This window comes from Salvelinus alpinus, chromosome 2, assembly GCF_045679555.1.
Source record: "Salvelinus alpinus chromosome 2, SLU_Salpinus.1, whole genome shotgun sequence".
In the NCBI taxonomy this organism is placed as follows: Eukaryota; Metazoa; Chordata; class Actinopteri; order Salmoniformes; family Salmonidae; genus Salvelinus; species Salvelinus alpinus.
The window spans coordinates 112471788-112494782 of record NC_092087.1 but is presented as its reverse complement, the minus strand read 5'-3'; the positions used below and the strand labels follow the sequence as shown (position 1 = coordinate 112494782).

The 22995-nt window shown below is 43.0% G+C and overlaps 2 protein-coding genes across 2 annotated transcripts in view; one reads left to right on the top strand and one right to left on the bottom strand.

Moving 5' to 3' along the window:
* The window catches only part of LOC139549743 (gastrula zinc finger protein XlCGF17.1-like), a 627316-nt gene that overhangs the window by 19929 nt on the left and 584392 nt on the right, over positions 1–22995 (bottom strand). The window lies entirely within an intron of this gene.
* The window catches only part of LOC139549224 (zinc finger protein 664-like), a 235053-nt gene that overhangs the window by 94804 nt on the left and 117254 nt on the right, over positions 1–22995 (top strand). The window lies entirely within an intron of this gene.

The window sequence follows — 22995 nt, the reverse complement described above, 5'->3', positions numbered from 1 at the left end:
CTCAGCCCAGTCAAAACTGTTCGCTGCTCTGGCCCCCCAATGGTGGAACAAACTCCCTCACGACGCCAGGACAGCGGAGTCAATCACCACCTTCCGGAGACACCTGAAACCCCACCTCTTTAAGGAATACCTAGGATAGGATAAAGTAATCCTTCTCACCCCCCCCCCCCCCTTAAAAGATTTAGATGCACTATTGTAAAGTGGCTGTTCCACTGGATGTCATAAGGTGAATGCACCAATTTGTAAGTCGCTCTGGATAAGAGCGTCTGCTAAATGACTTAAATGTAAATGTCCAGCGACTGTCAAGCCAACACCTTATAACTGTTACACCAAGATGTCTGAACTTCTTGACGAGGTCGCTAGGTAATGAGTTAGGGTTGCTACAATAGCTTTCTCTATGAATTTGAGAGTGGTTACATTTCTCCAGCCCCATCCCTCAGCTGTTTACCAAACCAAGTCTCTTGGCAGCCATTTTGTTGCTGTTTAAATACTAGGTTGTCCCTTTAAAAAAGCCACACATCAATCAACCAACCTGCAGTTGAAACAATAACAAGGCTCTCAATCCACAACTGTTTTGGTAATAAGATTATGATGGGCCTGGAGACATTTAACTACTCTCAAATTCATAGACAGACCTATGGATGAAAGGACTGACCATCCATGATATCAACATTATAGTTAACCATGTTGAGGCTATACAGTGTTGATTTACATTGTTTCTAAACATTGGAGTAAAAAAGCTTATTTGGGATTCTGATGGGTACAACAGTTGAACTAAGCTCATGAGGCATGTGTTATATTCTCCAAGAATCAATGGCTATAAAATAAATAATTTAAAGTCAAAATATGGATGTAGCAATTGCAGATTTCCCTTTTAACACCAAACATCAGTTCAACAACTGCAGAGTTTGTACCTCTGTATTTAAGACAGTACTTACCAGTGGTAATCACGGCCCGGTTTCTCAAAACCATCTTATGGCTAAGTTCATCTTTAGAACCACTGGATGCCTTAAATTGCGTTTGGGAAATCGGGCCCAGATATCCAGTTTCCTCCTCCTCTTCTTCCGATGAGACCATAATCTCCCCCTCCTCTGCTTTCACTTCAAAAACTGAATCCTCCTCCTCTTTCACTCTGAACGCCTCTTCTTTCACTGTAACGTCTTTCTCTTCTTCTTTCCCTGTAACAGCCTCACCCTCTACTTGTTTTTGTATTGTAACATCCTTCTCTTCCTCCTCCTCTTTGATGAGAGCTTCTTTCTCCGTCCAGCAGACCGTCTCTTCTTCAGCAGGAAGAGAGTAATTTAGTGAACTCATGGTCGGAGATGTTAGCTAGCTAGGCTAATGCTAACTTAACCAGCCCGCCAGCTGAATAATAACAACAACACCGTAAATATGAAATGAAATAGGATAACTTACTAACTAGACGACAGACGAGGGTTTAAAACACAGTGGCTAATATACACTATAGCGTCTAAAGAGCTTTATGGGTTCGTCTATTTTGTCTAGCAAGCTACCGAGGTGCTGACTAACTGTTGCTGCTGCTGAAAGAAGCGTTCCGTCCATTAGATTATACGTCACACTAACAGCATTGCGTTCCGTCCACTAGATTATACGTCACACTAACAGCATTGCCTTAAAATCGCACACCGCCATCTGCTGACTGGAGTGGGTAACGCTCAGTCTGAACCTCTGACTGCGATGGAGATGTGCGACTTTAAGACAATGACGCTAGTGTGACGTAAAATATATATTTTAATGTTCAGACAAAAAGTTCGTGTAGGAAGCATGAGTTTTTACTCACCAGTGTAACAATACAGTGTGGTTAAAGACTTAGTAACTTAGTTGTGTTCACGATCTGGTTCCCTATAAGCACAACCAGTTATGTTTTTGAATTATCACATATGTATTAATTTATTTCGGGATTCTGGGTAATCCACAGCAGATTTATGGAGAATTGCTGTGGGTGAGTTCAAAATGGAATAGTCCCGGGATAGAAATATATAAAGTTGACATTACATCATAAAATCCACCTTTTAAATCATACATTAGCAATTTATGTTTTAGTAACTACTGTTGTTGGTTTGGTGTCAAGTAAGCCTCTCTTTATATGTTATTTGCCAATTCTCAGTTTTCCATGTGGGTTTTATGCTAAAGTTCCCTCTTTCAAGTTGGTATCTAACTGGAAAATGCATCTTCTTTAGGAGTGCTATTTTTACCCTGTCGACTACTGATCATTCATCCACACTGTGTGTCTCATCAATGCAGGTCATTTATGACAAATGTATAAAGTATATGTTTTATAAACTCATGAACACCAGCCAGTTTATCAGCCCGGTTTTGTTAGTTTAGGTGTGTTATACTTCTTCACCACCAGAGGGGGACATTGAGTCATTTTCCAGGTTAATTTGATATATTTTGATACTAAAATGGATGACAGTTTATTCAGATGTAGTGAATATGAGACACATGGAAACAATTGATTCATTTATTATAGTAAATTAGGAATTAGTAGGAATTGTTAAATCCACTATACGATCACAATAACTTTGATAGACATTTCAATAGTTTTTTTGTTAGTATATTATAGGGCAGATTAATGTAGAATTGCTGTGGGAGTGCTATTTATATCCCGTCACTACTGATCATTCATCCATACTGTGTGTGTCCCATCATTGCAGCTTTGGAAATAAATGAACTATCCATCCATTGCTCCTTCCTGTGTTGACTCACTGACTTGAGAGACCAGGAAGGTCACACTAGCTCGATAGGTTGATATCTAGCTCAAGCTTCACCTCATGCTTTTCATTAACTGTGTGGTTGTGTTATCTAGTGGGAACCCGTTAGCACGGTAGGCTCTGGTGACTTCTTGCCGTGGGCTCAAGACAACAGAGGAAATCAACCTGCTTGCTCCTTTTTGTTTTGTCAACTTTTCGATATGGATGTTATGTTTGATACCGGAGGTATCATTGAATTGAATTGAATCATTGCATTGAAAGCAGTAAACTTTTTTTGTGTTGATGCCCGTATCACTTTATCAGCAGCACGTCATCAATGACATCTGAAGCTTCATTTCATCGAACAACCACCTGATTGGTTTGGTATTGGGCTGGTTCGACACTGCAGGCGACTGACTAATTTACAAATCACCTTGCATCATAAATAACTATCAATCAATCAAGTTTATTTTATATAGCCCTTCGTACATCAGCTAATATCTCGAAGTGCTGTACAGAAACCCAGCCTAAAACCCCAAACAGCAAGCAATGCAGGTGTAGAAGCACGGTGGCTAGGAAAAACTCCCTAGAAAGGCCAAACCCTAGGAAGAAACCTAGAGATGAACCAGGCTATGAGGGGTGGCCAGTCCTCTACTGGCTGTGCCGGGTGGAGATTATAACAGAACATGGCCAAGATGTTCATAATGTTCATAAATGACAAACATGGTCAAATAATAATCAGGAATAAATGTCAGTTGGCTTTTCATAGCCGATAATTAAGAGTTGAAAACAGCAGGTCTGGGACAGGTAGGGGTTCCATAACCGCAGGCAGAACAGTTGAAACTGGGACAGCAGCAAGGCCAGGTGGACTGGGGACAGCAAGGAGTCATCATGCCCGGTAGTCCTGACGTATGGTCCTAGGGCTCAGTTCCTCCGAAAGAGAGAAAGAAAGAGAGAAGGAGAGAATTAGAGAGAGCCAAGATGTTCATAATGTTCATAAATGACAAGCATGGTCAAATAATAATCAGGAATAAATGTCAGTTGGCTTTTCATAGCCGATCATTAAGAGTTGAAAACAGCAGGTCTGGGACAGGTAGGGGTTCCATAACTGCAGGCAGAACAGTTGAAACTGGAACAGCAGCAAGGCCAGGTGGACTGGGGACAGCAAGGAGTCATCATGCCCAGAAGTCCTGACGTATGGTCCTAGGGCTCAGGTCCTCCGAGAGAGAGAAAGAAAGAGAGAAGGAGAGAATTAGAGAGAGCATACTTAAATTCACACAGGACACTGGATAAGACAGGAGAAGTACTCCAGATATAACCAACTGGCCCTAGCCCCCCGACACAAACTACTGCAGCATAAATACTGCATTATTCAGCATAAATACTCATTATTATTTATAAATCAGTCAGCCAGTCACCGTTTACCCACAATGCAGCATGGATTTGATGCTCTCGAACACGGCCAGTGGTTTAATAACTTACATAAAGGCTATGCTGCTACGGTGTGGGATGTCATCTATAATTATGACATAAAGGCTATGCTGCTACGGTGTGGGATGTCATCTATAATAATGACATAAAGGCTATGCTGCTACGTGCTACGGTGTGGGATGTCATCTATAATAATGACATAAAGGCTATGCTGCTACGGTGTGGGACGTCATCTATAATAATGACATAAAGGCTATGCTGCTACGGTGTGGGACGTCATCTATAATAATGACATAAAGGCTATGCTGCTACGGTGTGGGATGTCATCTATAATAATGACATAAAGGCTATGCTGCTACGGTGTGGGATGTCATCTATAATAATGACATAAAGGCTATGCTGCTACGGTGTGGGACGTCATCTATAATAATGACATAAAGGCTATGCTGCTACGGTGTGGGATGTCATCTATAATAATGACATAAAGGCTATGCTGCTACGGTGTGGGACGTCATCTATAATAATGACATAAAGGCTATGCTGCTACGGTGTGGGACGTCATCTATAATAATGACATAAAGGCTATGCTGCTACGTGCTACGGTGTGGGACGTCATCTATAATAATGACATAAAGGCTATGCTGCTACGGTGTGGGACATCTTCTATAATAATGACATAAAGGCTATGCTGCTATGGTGTGGGACGTCATCTATAATAATGACATAAAGGCTATGCTGCTACGGTGTGGGATGTCATCTATAATAATGACATAAAGGCTATGCTGCTACGTTGTGGGATGTCATCTATAATAATGACATAAAGGCTATGCTGCTATGGTGTGGGACGTCATCTATAATAATGACATAAAGGCTATGCTGCTACGTGCTACGGTGTGGGATGTCATCTATAATAATGACATAAAGGCTATGCTGCTACGGTGTGGGATGTCATCTATAATAATGACATAAAGGCTATGCTGCTACGGTGTGGGACGTCATCTATAATAATGACATAAAGGCTATGCTGCTACGGTGTGGGACGTCATCTATAATAATGACATAAAGGCTATGCTGCTACGGTGTGGGACGTCATCTATAATAATGACATAAAGGCTATGCTGCTACGGTGTGGGACGTCATCTATAATAATGACATAAAGGCTATGCTGCTACGGTGTGGGATGTCATCTATAATAATGACATAAAGGCTATGCTGCTACGGTGTGGGATGTCATCTATAATAATGACATAAAGGCTATGCTGCTACGGTGTGGGACGTCATCTATAATAATGACATAAAGGCTATGCTGCTACGGTGTGGGATGTCATCTATAATAATGACATAAAGGCTATGCTGCTACGGTGTGGGATGTCATCTATAATAATGACATAAAGGCTATGCTGCTACGGTGTGGGGTGTCATCTATAATAATGACATAAAGGCTATGCTGCTACGGTGTGGGACGTCATCTATAATAATGACATAAAGGCTATGCTGCTACGGTGTGGGATGTCATCTATAATAATGACATAAAGGCTATGCTGCTACGGTGTGGGATGTCATCTATAATAATGACATAAAGGCTATGCTGCTACGGTGTGGGACGTCATCTATAATAATGACATAAAGGCTATGCTGCTACGGTGTGGGACGTCATCTATAATAATGACATAAAGGCTATGCTGCTACGGTGTGGGATGTCATCTATAATAATGACATAAAGGCTATGCTGCTACGGTGTGGGATGTCATCTATAATAATGACATAAAGGCTATGCTGCTACGGTGTGGGATGTCATCTATAATAATGACATAAAGGCTATGCTGCTACGGTGTGGGATGTCATCTATAATAATGACATAAAGGCTATGCTGCTACGGTGTGGGATGTCATCTATAATAATGACATAAAGGCTATTCTGCTACGGTGTGGGACGTCATCTATAATAATGACATAAAGGCTATGCTGCTACGGTGTGGGACGTCATCTATAATAATGACATAAAGGCTATGCTGCTACGGTGTGGGATGTCATCTATAATAATGACATAAAGGCTATGCTGCTACGGTGTGGGATGTCATCTATAATAATGACATAAAGGCTATGCTGCTACGGTGTGGGACGTCATCTATAATAATGACATAAAGGCTATGCTGCTACGGTGTGGGATGTCATCTATAATAATGACATAAAGGCTATGCTGCTACGATGTGGGATGTCATCTATAATAATGACATAAAGGCTATGCTGCTACGGTGCTGGATGTCATCTATAATAATGACATAAAGGCTATGCTGCTACGGTGTGGGATGTCATCTATAATAATGACATAAAGGCTATGCTGCTACGGTGTGGGACGTCATCTATAATAATGACATAAAGGCTATGCTGCTACGGTGTGGGACGTCATCTATAATAATGACATAAAGGCTATGCTGCTACGGTGTGGGACGTCATCTATAATAATGACATAAAGGCTATGCTGCTACGGTGTGGGACGTCATCTATAATAATGACATAAAGGCTATGCTGCTACGGTGTGGGACGTCATCTATAATAATGACATAAAGGCTATGCTGCTACGGTGTGGGACGTCATCTATAATAATGACATAAAGGCTATGCTGCTACGGTGTGGGACGTCATCTATAATAATGACATAAAGGCTATGCTGCTACGTTGTGGGATGTCATCTATAATAATGACATAAAGGCTATGCTGCTACGGTGTGGGACGTCATCTATAATAATGACATAAAGGCTATGCTGCTACGGTGTGGGATGTCATCTATAATAATGACATAAAGGCTATGCTGCTACGGTGTGGGACGTCATCTATAATAATGACATAAAGGCTATGCTGCTACGGTGTGGGATGTCATCTATAATAATGACATAAAGGCTATGCTGCTACGGTGTGGGATGTCATCTATAATAATGACATAAAGGCTATGCTGCTACGGTGTGGGATGTCATCTATAATAATGACATAAAGGCTATGCTGCTACGGTGTGGGATGTCATCTATAATAATGACATAAAGGCTATGCTGCTACGGTGTGGGATGTCATCTATAATAATGACATAAAGGCTATGCTGCTATGGTGTGGGACGTCATCTATAATAATGACATAAAGGCTATGCTGCTACGGTGTGTGGGACGTCATCTATAATAATGACATAAAGGCTATGCTGCTACGGTTTGGAATGTCATCTATAATAATGACATAAAGGCTATGCTGCTACGTGCTACGGTGTGGGACGTCATCTATAATAATGACATAAAGGCTATGCTGCTACGGTGTGGGATGTCATCTATAATAATGACATAAAGGCTATGCTGCTACGGTGTGGGATGTCATCTATAATAATGACATAAAGGCTATGCTGCTACGGTGTGAGACGTCATCTATAATAATGACATAAAGGCTATGCTGCTACGGTGTGGGATGTCATCTATAATAATGACATAAAGGCTATACTGCTATGGTGTGGGATGTCATCTATAATAATGACATAAAGGCTATGCTGCTACGTGCTACGGTGTGGGATGTCATCTATAATAATGACATAAAGGCTATGCTGCTACGGTGTGGGATGTCATCTATAATAATGACATAAAGGCTATGCTGCTACGGTATGGGATGTCATCTATAATAATGACATAAAGGCTATGCTGCTACGGTGTGGGATGTCATCTATAATAATGACATAAAGGCTATGCTGCTACGGTGTGGGACGTCATCTATAATAATGACATAAAGGCTATGCTGCTACGGTGTGGGATGTCATCTATAATAATGACATAAAGGCTATGCTGCTACGGTGTGGGATGTCATCTATAATAATGACATAAAGGCTATGCTGCTACGGTGTGGGATGTCATCTATAATAATGACATAAAGGCTATGCTGCTACGGTGTGGGATGTCATCTATAATAATGACATAAAGGCTATGCTGCTACGGTGTGGGATGTCATCTATAATAATGACATAAAGGCTATGCTGCTATGGTGTGGGACGTCATCTATAATAATGACATAAAGGCTATGCTGCTACGGTGTGTGGGACGTCATCTATAATAATGACATAAAGGCTATGCTGCTACGGTTTGGAATGTCATCTATAATAATGACATAAAGGCTATGCTGCTACGTGCTACGGTGTGGGACGTCATCTATAATAATGACATAAAGGCTATGCTGCTACGGTGTGGGATGTCATCTATAATAATGACATAAAGGCTATGCTGCTACGGTGTGGGATGTCATCTATAATAATGACATAAAGGCTATGCTGCTACGGTGTGAGACGTCATCTATAATAATGACATAAAGGCTATGCTGCTACGGTGTGGGATGTCATCTATAATAATGACATAAAGGCTATACTGCTATGGTGTGGGATGTCATCTATAATAATGACATAAAGGCTATGCTGCTACGTGCTACGGTGTGGGATGTCATCTATAATAATGACATAAAGGCTATGCTGCTACGGTGTGGGATGTCATCTATAATAATGACATAAAGGCTATGCTGCTACGGTATGGGACGTCATTTATAATATTGACATAAAGGCTATGCTGCTACGGTGTGGGATGTCATCTATAATAATGACATAAAGGCTATGCTGCTACGGTGTGGGACGTCATCTATAATAATGACATAAAGGCTATGCTGCTACGGTGTGGGACGTCATCTATAATAATGACATAAAGGCTATGCTGCTACGGTGTGGGATGTCATCTATAAGAATGACATAAAGGCTATGCTGCTACGGTGTGGGACGTCATCTATAATAATGACATAAAGGCTATGCTGCTACGGTGTGGGATGTCATCTATAATAATGACATAAAGGCTATGCTGCTACGGTGTGGGACGTCATCTATAATAATGACATAAAGGCTATGCTGCTACGGTGTGGGATGTCATCTATAATAATGACATAAAGGCTATGCTGCTACGGTGTGGGACGTCATCTATAATAATGACATAAAGGCTATGCTGCTACGGTGTGGGACGTCATCTATAATAATGACATAAAGGCTATGCTGCTACGGTGTGGGATGTCATCTATAATAATGACATAAAGGCTATGCTGCTACGGTGTGGGATGTCATCTATAATAATGACATAAAGGCTATGCTGCTACGGTGTGGGACGTCATCTATAATAATGACATAAAGGCTATGCTGCTACGGTGTGGGATGTCATCTATAATAATGACATAAAGGCTATGCTGCTACGGTGTGGGATGTCATCTATAATAATGACATAAAGGCTATGCTGCTACGTGCTACGGTGTGGGATGTCATCTATAATAATGACATAAAGGCTATGCTGCTACGGTGTGGGACGTCATCTATAATAATGACATAAAGGCTATGCTGCTACGGTGTGGGATGTCATCTATAATAATGACATAAAGGCTATGCTGCTACGGTGTGGGATGTCATCTATAATAATGACATAAAGGCTATGCTGCTATGCTGCTACGGTGTGGGATGTCATCTATAATAATGACATAAAGTCTATGCTGCTACGGTGTGGGATGTCATCTATAATAATGACATTAAGGCTATGCTGCTACGGTGTGGGATGTCATCTATAATAATGACATAAAGGCTATGCTGCTACGGTGTGGGATGTCATCTATAATAATGACATAAAGGCTATGCTGCTACGGTGTGGGATGTCATCTATAATAATGACATAAAGGCTATGCTGCTACGTGCTACGGTGTGGGATGTCATCTATAATAATGACATAAAGGCTATGCTGCTACGGTGTGGGATGTCATCTATAATAATGACATAAAGGCTATGCTGCTACGGTGTGGGATGTCATCTATAATAATGACATAAATGCTATGCTGCTATGGTGTGGGACATCATCTATAATAATGACATAAAGGCTATGCTGCTACGGTTTTGGATGTCATCTATAATAATGACATTAAGGCTATGCTGCTTCGGTGTGGGATGTCATCTATAATAATGACATAAAGGCTATGCTGCTACGGTGTGGGACGTCATCTATAATAATGACATAAAGGCTATGCTGCTACGGTGTGTGGGATGTCATCTATAATAATGACATAAAGGCTATGCTGCTACGGTGTGGGATGTCATCTATAATATTGACATAAAGGCTATGCTGCTACGGTGTGGGATGTCATCTATAATAATGACATAAAGGCTATGCTGCTACGTGCTATGGTGTGGGATGTCATCTATAATAATGACATAAAGGCTATGCTGCTACGGTGTGGGACGTCATCTATAATAATGACATAAAGGCTATGCTGCTACGGTGTGGGATGTCATCTATAATAATGACATAAAGGCTATGCTGCTACGGTGTGGGATGTCATCTATAATAATGACATAAAGGCGCTATGCTGCTACGGTGTGGGATGTCATCTATAATAATGACATAAAGGCTATGCTGCTACGGTGTGGGATGTCATCTATAATAATGACATTAAGGCTTTGCTGCTACGGTGTGGGATGTCATCTATAATAATGACATAAAGGCTATGCTGCTACGGTGTGGGATGTCATCTATAATAATGACATAAAGGCTATGCTGCTACGGTGTGGGATGTCATCTATAATAATGACATAAAGGCTATGCTGCTACGTGCTACGGTGTGGGATGTCATCTATAATAATGACATAAAGGCTATGCTGCTACGGTGTGGGATGTCATCTATAATAATGACATAAAGGCTATGCTGCTACGGTGTGGGATGTCATCTATAATAATGACACAAATGCTATGCTGCTATGGTGTGGGACATCATCTATAATAATGACATAAAGGCTATGCTGCTACGGTGTGGGATGTCATCTATAATAATGACATTAAGGCTATGCTGCTTCGGTGTGGGATGTCATCTATAATAATGACATAAAGGCTATGCTGCTACGGTGTGGGACGTCATCTATAATAATGACATAAAGGCTATGCTGCTACGGTTTGGAATGTCATCTATAATAATGACATAAAGGCTATGCTGCTACGTGCTACGGTGTGGGACGTCATCTATAATAATGACATAAAGGCTATGCTGCTACGGTGTGGGATGTCATCTATAATAATGACATAAAGGCTATGCTACTACGGTGTGGGATGTCATCTATAATAATGACATAAAGGCTATGCTGCTACGGTGTGAGACGTCATCTATAATAATGACATAAAGGCTATGCTGCTACGGTGTGGGATGTCATCTATAATAATGACATAAAGGCTATACTGCTATGGTGTGGGATGTCATCTATAATAATGACATAAAGGCTATGCTGCTACGTGCTACGGTGTGGGATGTCATCTATAATAATGACATAAAGGCTATGCTGCTACGGTGTGGGATGTCATCTATAATAATGACATAAAGGCTATGCTGCTACGGTATGGGACGTCATTTATAATATTGACATAAAGGCTATGCTGCTACGGTGTGGGATGTCATCTATAATAATGACATAAAGGCTATGCTGCTACGGTGTGGGACGTCATCTATAATAATGACATAAAGGCTATGCTGCTACGGTGTGGGATGTCATCTATAATAATGACATAAAGGCTATGCTGCTACGGTGTGGGATGTCATCTATAAGAATGACATAAAGGCTATGCTGCTACGGTGTGGGATGTCATCTATAATAATGACATAAAGGCTATGCTGCTACGGTGTGGGATGTCATCTATAATAATGACATAAAGGCTATGCTGCTACGGTGTGGGACGTCATCTATAATAATGACATAAAGGCTATGCTGCTACGGTGTGGGACGTCATCTATAATAATGACATAAAGGCTATGCTGCTACGGTGTGGGACGTCATCTATAATAATGACATAAAGGCTATGCTGCTACGGTGTGGGACGTCATCTATAATAATGACATAAAGGCTATGCTGCTACGGTGTGGGATGTCATCTATAATAATGACATAAAGGCTATGCTGCTACGGTGTGGGATGTCATCTATAATAATGACATAAAGGCTATGCTGCTACGGTGTGGGACGTCATCTATAATAATGACATAAAGGCTATGCTGCTACGGTGTGGGATGTCATCTATAATAATGACATAAAGGCTATGCTGCTACGGTGTGGGATGTCATCTATAATAATGACATAAAGGCTATGCTGCTACGTGCTACGGTGTGGGATGTCATCTATAATAATGACATAAAGGCTATGCTGCTACGGTGTGGGACGTCATCTATAATAATGACATAAAGGCTATGCTGCTACGGTGTGGGATGTCATCTATAATAATGACATAAAGGCTATGCTGCTACGGTGTGGGATGTCATCTATAATAATGACATAAAGGCTATGCTGCTATGCTGCTACGGTGTGGGATGTCATCTATAATAATGACATAAAGGCTATGCTGCTACGGTGTGGGATGTCATCTATAATAATGACATTAAGGCTATGCTGCTACGGTGTGGGATGTCATCTATAATAATGACATAAAGGCTATGCTGCTAAGGTGTGGGATGTCATCTATAATAATGACATAAAGGCTATGCTGCTACGGTGTGGGATGTCATCTATAATAATGACATAAAGGCTATGCTGCTACGTGCTACGGTGTGGGATGTCATCTATAATAATGACATAAAGGCTATGCTGCTACGGTGTGGGATGTCATCTATAATAATGACATAAAGGCTATGCTGCTACGGTGTGGGATGTCATCTATAATAATGACATAAATGCTATGCTGCTACGGTGTGGGATGTCATCTATAATAATGACATAAAGGCTATGCTGCTACGGTGTGGGATGTCATCTATAATAATGACATTAAGGCTATGCTGCTTCGGTGTGGGATGTCATCTATAATAATGACATAAAGGCTATGCTGCTACGGTGTGGGACGTCATCTATAATAATGACATAAAGGCTATGCTGCTACGGTTTGGAATGTCATCTATAATAATGACATAAAGGCTATGCTGCTACGTGCTACGGTGTGGGACGTCATCTATAATAATGAAATAAAGGCTATGCTGCTACGGTGTGGGATGTCATCTATAATAATGACATAAAGGCTATGCTGCTACGGTGTGGGATGTCATCTATAATAATGACATAAAGGCTATGCTGCTACGGTGTGAGACGTCATCTATAATAATGACATAAAGGCTATGCTGCTACGGTGTGGGATGTCATCTATAATAATGACATAAAGGCTATACTGCTATGGTGTGGGATGTCATCTATAATAATGACATAAAGGCTATGCTGCTACGTGCTACGGTGTGGGATGTCATCTATAATAATGACATAAAGGCTATGCTGCTACGGTGTGGGACGTCATCTATAATAATGACATAAAGGCTATGCTGCTACGGTGTGGGATGTCATCTATAATAATGACATAAAGGCTATAATGCTACGGTGTGGGATGTCATCTATAATAATGACATAAAGGCTATGCTGCTACGGTGTGGGATGTCATCTATAATAATGACATAAAGGCTATGCTGCTACGGTGTGGGATGTCATCTATAATAATGACATAAAGGCTATGCTGCTACGGTATGGGACGTCATTTATAATATTGACATAAAGGCTATGCTGCTACGGTGTGGGATGTCATCTATAATAATGACATAAAGGCTATGCTGCTACGGTGTGGGATGTCATCTATAATAATGACATAAAGGCTATGCTGCTACGGTGTGGGATGTCATCTATAAGAATGACATAAAGGCTATGCTGCTACGGTGTGGGACGTCATCTATAATAATGACATAAAGGCTATGCTGCTACGGTGTGGGACGTCATCTATAATAATGACATAAAGGCTATGCTGCTACGGTGTGGGACGTCATCTATAATAATGACATAAAGGCTATGCTGCTACGGTGTGGGACGTCATCTATAATAATGACATAAAGGCTATGCTGCTACGGTGTGGGATGTCATCTATAATAATGACATAAAGGCTATAATGCTACGGTGTGGGATGTCATCTATAATAATGACATAAAGGCTATGCTGCTACGGTGTGGGACGTCATCTATAATAATGACATAAAGGCTATGCTGCTACGGTGTGGGATGTCATCTATAATAATGACATAAAGGCTATGCTGCTACGGTGTGGGACGTCATCTATAATAATGACATAAAGGCTATGCTGCTACGGTGTGGGACGTCATCTATAATAATGACATAAAGGCTATGCTGCTACGGTGTGGGATGTCATCTATAATAATGACATAAAGGCTATGCTGCTACGGTGTGGGATGTCATCTATAATAATGACATAAAGGCTATGCTGCTACGGTGTGGGACGTCATCTATAATAATGACATAAAGGCTATGCTGCTACGTGTGGGATATCATCTATAATAATGACATAAAGGCTATGCTGCTACGGTGTGGGACGTCATCTATAATAATGACATAAAGGCTATGCTGCTACGGTGTGGGATGTCATCTATAATAATGACATAAAGGCTATGCTGCTACGGTGTGGGATGTCATCTATAATAATGACATAAAGGCTATGCTGCTACGGTGTGGGACATCATCTATAATAATGACATAAAGGCTATGCTGCTACGGTGTGGGACGTCATCTATAATAATGACATAAAGGCTATGCTGCTACGGTGTGGAATGTCATCTATAATAATGACAGAAAGGCTATGCTGCTACGTGCTACGGTGTGGGATGTCATCTATAATAATGACATAAAGGCTATGCTGCTACGGTGTGGGATGTCATCTATAATAATGACATAAAGGCTATGCTGCTACAATGTGGGATGTCATCTATAATAATGACATAAAGGCTATGCTGCTACGGTGTGTGATGTCTTCTATAATAATGACATTAAGGCTATGCTGCTACGGTGTGGGATGTCATCTATAATAATGACATAAAGGCTATGCTGCTACGGTGTGTGGGATGTCATCTATAATAATGACATAAAGGATATGCTGCTACGATGTGGGACGTCATCTATAATAATGACATAAAGGCTATGCTGCTACGGTGTGGGACGTCATCTATAATAATGACATAAAGGCTATGCTGCTACGGTGTGGGACGTCATCTATAATAATGACATAAAGGCTATGCTGCTACGGTGTGGGATGTCATCTATAATAATGACATAAAGGCTATGCTGCTACGGTGTGGGATGTCATCTATAATAATGACATAAAGGCTATGCTGCTACGTGCTACGGTGTGGGACGTCATCTATAATAATGACATAAAGGCTATGCTGCTACGTGCTACGGTGTGGGACGTCATCTATAATAATGACATAAAGGCTATGCTGCTACGGTGTGGGATGTCATCTATAATAATGACATAAAGGCTATGCTGCTACGGTGTGGGACGTCATCTATAATAATGACATAAAGGCTAAGCTGCTACGGTGTGGGACGTCATCTATAATAATGACATAAAGGCTAAGCTGCTACGGTGTGGGATGTCATCTATAATAATGACATAAAGGCTATGCTGCTACGGTGTGGGACGTCATCTATAATAATGACATAAAGGCTATGCTGCTACGGTGTGGGACGTCATCTATAATAATGACATAAAGGCTATGCTGCTACGGTGTGGGACGTCATCTATAATAATGACATAAAGGCTATGCTGCTACGGTGTGGGACGTCATCTATAATAATGACATAAAGGCTATGCTGCTACGGTGTGGGATGTCATCTATAATAATGACATAAAGGCTATGCTGCTACGGTGTGGGATGTCATCTATAATAATGACATAAAGGCTATGCTGCTACGGTGTGGGATGTCATCTATAATAATGACATAAAGGCTATGCTGCTACGGTGTGGGACGTCATCTATAATAATGACATAAAGGCTATGCTGCTACGGTGTGGGATGTCATCTATAATAATGACATAAAGGCTATGCTGCTACGTGCTACGGTGTGGGATGTCATCTATAATAATGACATAAAGGCTATGCTGCTACGGTGTGGGATGTCATCTATAATAATGACATAAAGGCTATGCTGCTACGGTGTGGGATGTCATCTATAATAATGACATAAATGCTATGCTGCTATGGTGTGGGACATCATCTATAATAATGACATAAAGGCTATGCTGCTACGGTGTGGGATGTCATCTATAATAATGACATTAAGGCTATGCTGCTTCGGTGTGGGATGTCATCTATAATAATGACATAAAGGCTATGCTGCTACGGTGTGGGACGTCATCTATAATAATGACATAAAGGCTATGCTGCTACGGTTTGGAATGTCATCTATAATAATGACATAAAGGCTATGCTGCTACGTGCTACGGTGTGGGACGTCATCTATAATAATGACATAAAGGCTATGCTGCTACGGTGTGGGATGTCATCTATAATAATGACATAAAGGCTATGCTGCTACGGTGTGGGATGTCATCTATAATAATGACATAAAGGCTATGCTGCTACGGTGTGAGACGTCATCTATAATAATGACATAAAGGCTATGCTGCTACGGTGTGGGATGTCATCTATAATAATGACATAAAGGCTATACTGCTATGGTGTGGGATGTCATCTATAATAATGACATAAAGGCTATGCTGCTACGTGCTACGGTGTGGGATGTCATCTATAATAATGACATAAAGGCTATGCTGCTACGGTGTGGGATGTCATCTATAATAATGACATAAAGGCTATGCTGCTACGGTGTGGGATGTCATCTATAATAATGACATAAAGGCTATGCTGCTACGGTGTGGGATGTCATCTATAATAATGACATAAAGGCTATGCTGCTACGGTGTGGGACGTCATCTATAATAATGACATAAAGGCTATGCTGCTACGGTGTGGGACGTCATCTATAATAATGACATAAAGGCTATGCTGCTACGGTGTGGGACGTCATCTATAATAATGACATAAAGGCTATGCTGCTACGGTGTGGGATGTCATCTATAAGAATGACATAAAGGCTATGCTGCTACGGTGTGGGACGTCTTCTATAATAATGACATAAAGGCTATGCTGCTACGGTGTGGGATGTCATCTATAATAATGACATAAAGGCTATGCTGCTACGGTGTGGGACGTCATCTATAATAATGACATAAAGGCTATGCTGCTACGGTGTGGGACGTCATCTATAAGAATGACATAAAGGCTATGCTGCTACGGTGTGGGACGTCATCTATAATAATGACATAAAGGCTATGCTGCTACGGTGTGGGATGTCATCTATAATAATGACATAAAGGCTATGCTGCTACGGTGTGGGATGTCATCTATAATAATGACATAAAGGCTATGCTGCTACGGTGTGGGACGTCATCTATAATAATGACATAAAGGCTATGCTGCTACGGTGTGGGACGTCATCTATAATAATGACATAAAGGCTATGCTGCTACGGTGTGGGATGTCATCTATAAGAATGACATAAAGGCTATGCTGCTACGGTGTGGGACGTCATCTATAATAATGACATAAAGGCTATGCTGCTACGGTGTGGGATGTCATCTATAATAATGACATAAAGGCTATGCTGCTACGGTGTGGGATGTCATCTATAATAATGACATAAAGGCTATGCTGCTACGGTGTGGGACGTCATCTATAATAATGACATTACATTTACATTTAAGTCATTTAGCAGACGCTCTTATCCAGAGCGACTTACAAATTGGTGCATTCACCTTATGACATCCAGTGGAACGGCCACTTTACAATAGTGCATCTAAATCTTTTAAGGGGGGGGGGAGTGAGAAGGATTACTTTATCCTATCCTAGGTATTCCTTAAAGAGGTGGGGTTTCAGGTGTCTCCGGAAGGTGGTGATTGACTCCGCTGTCCTGGCGTCGTGAGGGAGTTTGTTCCACCATTGGGGGGCCAGAGCAGCGAACAGTTTTGACTGGGCTGAGCGGGAACTGTACTTCCTCAGTGGTAGGGAGGCGAGCAGGCCAGAGGTGGATGAACGCAGTGCCCTTGTTTGGGTGTAGGGCCTGATCAGAGCCTGGAGGTACTGAGGTGCCGTTCCCCTCACAGCTCCGTAGGCAAGCACCATGGTCTTGTAGCGGATGCGAGCTTCAACTGGAAGCCAGTGGAGAGAGCGGAGGAGCGGGGTGACGTGAGAGAACTTGGGAAGGTTGAACACCAGACGGGCTGCGGCGTTCTGGATGAGTTGTAGGGGTTTAATGGCACAGGCAGGGAGCCCAGCCAACAGCGAGTTGCAGTAATCCAGACGGGAGATGACAAGTGCCTGGATTAGGACCTGCGCCGCTTCCTGTGTGAGGCAGGGTCGTACTCTGCGGATGTTGTAGAGCATGAACCTACAGGAACGGGTCACCGCCTTGATGTTGGTTGAGAACGACAGGGTGTTGTCCAGGATCACGCCAAGGTTCTTAGCGCTCTGGGAGGAGGACACAATGGAGTTGTCAACCGTGATGGCGAGATCATGGAACGGGCAGTCCTTCCCCGGGAGGAAGAGCAGCTCCGTCTTGCCGAGGTTCACCTTGAGGTGGTGATCCGTCATCCACACTGATATGTCTGCCAGACATGCAGAGATGCGATTCGCCACCTGGTCATCAGAAGGGGGAAAGGAGAAGATTAGTTGTGTGTCGTCTGCATAGCAATGATAGGAGAGACCATGTGAGGTTATGACAGAGCCAAGTGACTTGGTGTATAGCGAGAATAGGAGAGGGCCTAGAACAGAGCCCTGGGGGACACCAGTGGTGAGAGCACGTGGTGAGGAGACAGATTCTCGCCATGCCACCTGGTAGGAGCGACCTGTCAGGTAGGACGCAATCCAAGCGTGGGCCGCGCCGGAGATGCCCAACTCGGAGAGGGTGGAGAGGAGGATCTGATGGTTCACAGTATCGAAGGCAGCCGATAGGTCTAGAAGGATGAGAGCAGAGGAGAGAGAGTTAGCTTTAGCAGTGCGGAGCGCCTCCGTGATACAGAGAAGAGCAGTCTCAGTTGAATGACTAGTCTTGAAACCTGACTGATTTGGATCAAGAAGGTCATTCTGAGAGAGATAGCGGGAGAGCTGGCCAAGGACGGCACGTTCAAGAGTTTTGGAGAGAAAAGAAAGAAGGGATACTGGTCTGTAGTTGTTGACATCGGAGGGATCGAGTGTAGGTTTTTTCAGAAGGGGTGCAACTCTCGCTCTCTTGAAGACGGAAGGGACGTAGCCAGCGGTCAGGGATGAGTTGATGAGCGAGGTGAGGTAAGGGAGAAGGTCTCCGGAAATGGTCTGGAGAAGAGAGGAGGGGATAGGGTCAAGCGGGCAGGTTGTTGGGCGGCCGGCCGTCACAAGACGCGAGATTTCATCTGGAGAGAGAGGGGAGAAAGAGGTCAGAGCACAGGGTGGTGCAGTGTGAGCAGAACCAGCGGTGTCGTTTGACTTAGCAAACGAGGATCGGATGTCGTCGACCTTCTTTTCAAAATGGTTGACGAAGTCATCTGCAGAGAGGGAGGAGGGGGGGGGAGGGGGAGGAGGATTCAGGAGGGAGGAGAAGGTGGCAAAGAGCTTCCTGGGGTTAGAGGCAGATGCTTGGAATTTAGAGTGGTAGAAAGTGGCTTTAGCAGCAGAGACAGAAGAGGAAAATGTAGAGAGGAGGGAGTGAAAGGATGCCAGGTCCGCAGGGAGGCGAGTTTTCCTCCATTTCCGCTCGGCTGCCCGGAGCCCTGTTCTGTGAGCTCGCAATGAGTCGTCGAGCCACGGAGCGGGAGGGGAGGACCGTGCCGGCCTGGAGGATAGGGGACATAGAGAGTCAAAGGATGCAGAAAGGGAGGAGAGGAGGGTTGAGGAGGCAGAATCAGGAGATAGGTTGGAGAAGGTTTGAGCAGAGGGAAGAGATGATAGGATGGAAGAGGAGAGGGTAGCGGGGGAGAGAGAGCGAAGGTTGGGACGGCGCGATACCATCCGAGTAGGGGCAGTGTGGGAAGTGTTGGATGAGAGCGAGAGGGAAAAGGATACAAGGTAGTGGTCGGAGACTTGGAGGGGAGTTGCAATGAGGTTAGTGGAAGAACAGCATCTAGTAAAGATGAGGTCGAGCGTATTGCCTGCCTTGTGAGTAGGGGGGGAAGGTGAGAGGGTGAGGTCAAAAGAGGAGAGGAGTGGAAAGAAGGAGGCAGAGAGGAATGAGTCAAAGGTAGACGTGGGGAGGTTAAAGTCGCCCAGAACTGTGAGAGGTGAGCCGTCCTCAGGAAAGGAGCTAATCAAGGCATCGAGCTCATTGATGAACTCTCCGAGGGAACCTGGAGGGCGATAAATGATAAGGATGTTAAGCTTGAAAGGGCTGGTAACTGTGACAGCATGGAATTCAAAGGAGGCGATAGACAGATGGGTAAGGGGAGAAAGAGAGAATGACCACTTGGGAGAGATGAGGATCCCGGTGCCACCACCCCGCTGACCAGAAGCTCTCGGGGTGTGCGAGAACACGTGGGCGGACGAAGAGAGAGCAGTAGGAGTAGCAGTGTTATCTGTGGTGATCCATGTTTCCGTCAGTGCCAGGAAGTCGAGGGACTGGAGGGAGGCATAGGCTGAGATGAACTCTGCCTTGTTGGCCGCAGATCGGCAGTTCCAGAGGCTACCGGAGACCTGGAACTCCACGTGGGTCGTGCGCGCTGGGACCACCAGATTAGGGTGGCCGATGCCACGCGGTGTGGAGCGTTTGTATGGTCTGTGCAGAGAGGAGAGAACAGGGATAGACAGACACATAGTTGACAGGCTACAGAAGAGACTACGCTAATGCAAAGGAGATTGGAGTGGCAAGTGGACTACGCGTCTCGAATGTTCAGAAAGTTAAGCTTACGTAGCAAGAATCTTATTGACTAAAATGATTAAGATGATACAGTACTGCTGAAGTAGGCTAGCTGGCAGTGGCTGCGTTGTTGACTTTGTAGGCTAGCTGGCAGTTGTTGACTTTGTAGGCTAGCTGGCAGTGGCTGCGTTGTTGACACTACACTAATCAAGTCGTTCCGTTGAGTGTAATAGTATCTACAGTGCTGCTATTCGGGGGCTAGCTGGCTAGCTAGCAGTGTTGATTACGTTACGTTGCGTTAAAAGAACGACAATAGCTGGCTAGCTAACCTAGAAAATCGCTCTAGACTACACAATTATCTTTGATACAAAGACGGCTATGTAGCTAGCTATGTAGCTAGCTACGATCAAACAAATCAAACCGTTGTACTGTAATGAAATGAAATGAAAATGTGATACTACCTGTGGAGCGAAGCGGAATGCGACCGGGTTGTTGAGTGCAGAAGTTCTATTCGGTAGACGTTGGCTAGCTGTTGGCTAGCTAGCAGTGTCTCCTACGTTAAGGACGACAGATAGCTGGCTAGCTAGCCTCGGTAAATTAAGATAATCACTCTAAAACTACACACTCTAAACTACACAATTATCTTGGATACGAAGACAGCAAAGACAACTATGTAGCTAGCTAACACTACACTAATCAAGTCGTTCAGTTGGGTGTAATAGTTGCTACAGTGCTGCTATTCGGTAGACGGTGGACGTTTGCTAGCTGGCTAGCTGCTGGGCAGATGGCAGATAGCAGTGTAGACTGCGTTAGGACGACGAAATACGATAATTACGCAATTATCTTTGATACAAAGACGGCTATGTAGCTAGCTAAGAAGAAATTGCTAAGATTAGACAAATTAAACCGTTGTACTATAATGAAATGTAATGAAATGTAATGAAATGTAATGAAAAGTTATACTACCTGCGGACCAAAGTGCGAAGTGCGACCGCTCGCTCCAACCCGGAAGGGTATCACCCCTCACACGGGAATAAACACTCAGAGCCTATTGCCTCAACCCTTTTCACGCCTCCAAGGTGCCCCCCTCACAGAGGAATACACACTCAGAGCCTACGAGGCTTTTATAAAAACTCTGGTTTCAATCACCTTTTTCTTTTTTTTAAACTACGTTTGAGATGTGGTATCCACTCGGTTCGCTGCCTCTCAGATCAAAAGGTGGGTCCATCTGCTCCGTTCCCGAAGTGTGGTCTCCCTAAGATCCCAAGTTAGAGGGATCCCTCGTGCACCATTTACCCAGGTCGTCAGGAGCGGTCACCAAGTGAAGATTAACATCCCCAAATGTGGTTAATTTCTTTAATATCAGAGGAGACAAACTTATCACACAAGTCAGAGTTATTCTTAAACTAAATCTTTATTCACTTAATAAGAGAGTAGGTCAATACAACGTACACATATAAAGTGAATCAATTGAGTGCTCTACGATAATGATGGCTGGTCAATGATTCACCCCCAGATGATTCGTTGAGAGGCACGATACAAAAGTACAAAGGTCTTTTACAGCCAAGATACACACCTTTCAACCTACATGACCAACAACAGATGTATAAAACGGGTCACAAGGTTAAGATTTGTATGAAATATACTTATAATACTCAGCAAACAGTATCTGCTGTAAAAACAGTACTCTTTGTGTAGAGACCAGGGTCTGGCCCTGAGGTCATCTCTCCCTGGTACCATATAGAACAGAAACATTAACTCATGCTCTGGAATGCTGTCTCTTTAGGTTTTATCACCCAAAAGACATTGTAAATCTCAATGTCAGTGTTATCTCCAAGAGGCCCATCCTCAGTAGAACACACAGACACAATAGTTCTAAGAACCCTCTATTCTGTTGCATAAAACCACCATTTGATCCAATAAAAGTATTATAACATAATGTTGCAGTTCTGCTCGGTGTCCACTGAAAGTTGACAAGTAACAACAACTGGGACCTAAAAGACACCCACCATGAGACCCACTAAATCTCCCCAAGAAGCAGCAAACAAAAGAAAAACCCACAACAAACTTAAAAACAGGAA